The 2,872-nt window shown below is 28.8% G+C and overlaps 1 long non-coding RNA gene across 1 annotated transcript; it reads left to right on the forward strand.

Moving 5' to 3' along the window:
- Window positions 1-458: 458 nt before the first annotated feature.
- Window positions 459-2,617, forward strand: LOC136068923 (uncharacterized). Its single transcript, XR_010630222.1, has 3 exons — window positions 459-825; window positions 2,338-2,434; window positions 2,518-2,617. It is a non-coding gene; the product is annotated as an uncharacterized LOC136068923 (long non-coding RNA).
- The last annotated feature ends 255 nt before the right edge of the window (window positions 2,618-2,872 follow it).

Here is a 2,872-nt window from a genome sequence, read left to right on the forward strand (position 1 = left end):
TGGAATGTGGGGGTGGTTGCCATGGTGGTCTTTCAAGGAATGAAAAAAAAATTAGCTATATTACCTAGAATTGCATTGGTTTCTGTTAAAATCTCCTCCTGCGTGTCATGAGAAACCTCATTGTTTATGTGAATTTCTTGACCAAAATCCCCTGATACCAAAGAATTGGCTGGAGTTTGGGAAACAATTGGTCGTCCATCTGGTCCTAATGGAACAAAAGAACCATTAGTTGCATGTTGGGGCAAATGGCTGGAGACATTTAGGTTCAGTTGATTTATAGCATCTTAATGTGATGCCAATCATAATTTATAACTTTTTGCAGTAGAGTTTGTAGTATTTTAATATTTTCTTTTTTACTTGAAAAAGACATTTTCCTTTAAAAATATTACATTATTCTAAAAAAGGAAAAACATCCTTCTTCTATATAAATCAGCCATCCCATTCCCCAACCAAAATAATCCATCCCATTCCAACCACAGAGAAAAAACAAAGCCATATTTACGACCATGACTGGAAAAACACCTTTGAAAATTGGGATTTTATATCTCCATATCCTTGCTTGTTTTACTCTTTGTGAGTTCCCAGAGAATCTTAGGGATGGTGAGATCAAAGGGATGTTTGTGTTTGAAAGCTCTCTGGGGACAATGGGAACACCAACTTCTTGGATACAAAGGCTAAGGCTGACTATTTGCCACATGGAATAGATTTACCTAATGGGACTTCTGGGAGATTCACAAATGGGAAAAATGTGGTGGACTTTCTTTCTTGGTGAACAGCTTATGATTCCTTCCTTAAAACCTCCATTTATGGACCCAGATTCTGCAGGTATATTTAAAACCATTTTTCTTTTTATCTTTATCATCATTGAATGTTTCTCTTCTTCTCTACCTCATTCCCATTTTGTTTTTTTCCTCTTAAAGCTTGCAGCCTGTTTTCTCTTCCTCTCTTCCCTGGGATCACGTGTTTTGTCAAATCTATCTTTATATATATAAAAACAAAGAGAAAGGAGAGAATCTACGAAGATGGACAATCCAAATCCAATACAACTTGAAAATTGAAATACCATTTGGCAAAACTTTAAGTGGAATTTTTATTATATTAAATATCAATTGAAAATATTTATTTATTTTTTATATTATAAATATTTTTTTATATAAAATTCGTTCTTCTTAATTTTGAAATTTAAATTTATTAATTTTTTTGTTAATATTGTTGTAGATTGATAACATGAGTAATCAACTTAATCTTCTTCTTCTATAATTAATCTTATGTATGATTTTATAAATTTCTTTTTAGAAATTTCTTTTGTATAAACAATTGTAATAATTATTGTCTCTAAAATTATAGAAGCAATAGATGCATATAGAAAAGAATCTAGTATTTTAATTATATGATGAATAATTTTTTATTACATATTTTAATATCATTATGATTGTTTGTATTTGTTAGTAATTGGGCCGAATTTGGCTCGACCCATAACCCATGGCCCATGGATACGTGAGTTATTTGATAAGTGAGTTTAAATTTAAACAGATTATGATATGAGTTGTCAAGATTACTAGTAGAGTGATATAAGATGAGTGGTTTAGTGTTTTTAGGAACCACTTATCCTAATAGCGGGTTTAAATACTCATATAATAGTCAGATTATCTATACAACTATTTAAGGGGCTTCCCCTGTTTGGATTCCTCATTTTTTATGCCTAAAATACCTTCATCATACCCACTTCCAAGTTTTCAACTAATAGGGATAGATATGTAAATTACAACTCCTACACTTTAAGACCCACAAACTTATGTACACTTTGTAGTTTCTATCTCACTTTTTATCTCTTATTTTTCTTCAAATTGAAGACATTTAGTTTAGCTCTACATCCTCCTTTCTTTTTCTTTAGATTAAAGAGATTCATTATCAGAGGCTCTAACAAATTTTCAGGTTTTATCTTTTGCAAGTTCCTTTTTGTTTTCTTTTCTTTTGTTTATGATTGACTTTCTTTGAGTTCTATTTTTTTTTTCTTATATGTATCACGTTAACTCTCTTTTCTTTTTTCTTTTTTTTCTTATATGATACATATATCTTTATCACACGACATATCTCTTTATCTCTAAAAAAAAAAAATATGATACATATCTCTAGATTCATTTGCGAGTTGATAAGAATGACAATAAACATCCAATGAAAAGTTTCCTTTTTATGTTTTGCTTCAAATGAAAATATACGATTATTACCCAAAAAAAAAAAAAAAAGAGTTTCCATGAAAGTTCTTTCTGTCAATGTTGATTAAAGTTTTTTTTTTTTAAATACTTGCTTTAATCCTAATTCTTTTATCTCTCACAGGTTCACGTACGCACAAATTTTTTGGATTGCATTGAGGAGTCATTGGAATGGAATATTAGATAAGTTCGGGTGAGAGATTTTATAAGAATTATTATAGGTATTAAACCTCAAGAAAGTTTTTTTTTTTACCATCATTGTATATGTTTTGCGCATTAATTTTTTATTATTTTTTTTATTTAGGTATGTAGCAACCTTGAGTTCTACTCTTTTTATTTATTTATTATATATATATATATATATATATATGTATGTATGTATGTATCACGTTAACTCTCGTTTTTTTTTTTTTTTAAATGTAATTTTGAAATGTTGGAGGTGACTGAATGTATATGTTTTTGGCGTTAAACTTTTTTATTTAGGTGTGTAGCAACCTTGAGTTCTACTTCTTCTTCTTTTTATTTTTTTAATTTTTTTTAATTTTTTTATGTTTCACGCTAACTCTCTTTAAAAAAAAAAAAAAGTAATTTTGAAACATTGGTGGTGGCTGAATAATTTTAAATGTGAGTAAGGAAAGTGAAGTTTAAAAAAATTAAAA

This window comes from Quercus suber, unplaced genomic scaffold, assembly GCF_002906115.3.
Source record: "Quercus suber isolate HL8 unplaced genomic scaffold, Cork oak 2.0 scaffold_142, whole genome shotgun sequence".
NCBI lineage: Eukaryota > Viridiplantae > Streptophyta > Magnoliopsida > Fagales > Fagaceae > Quercus > Quercus suber.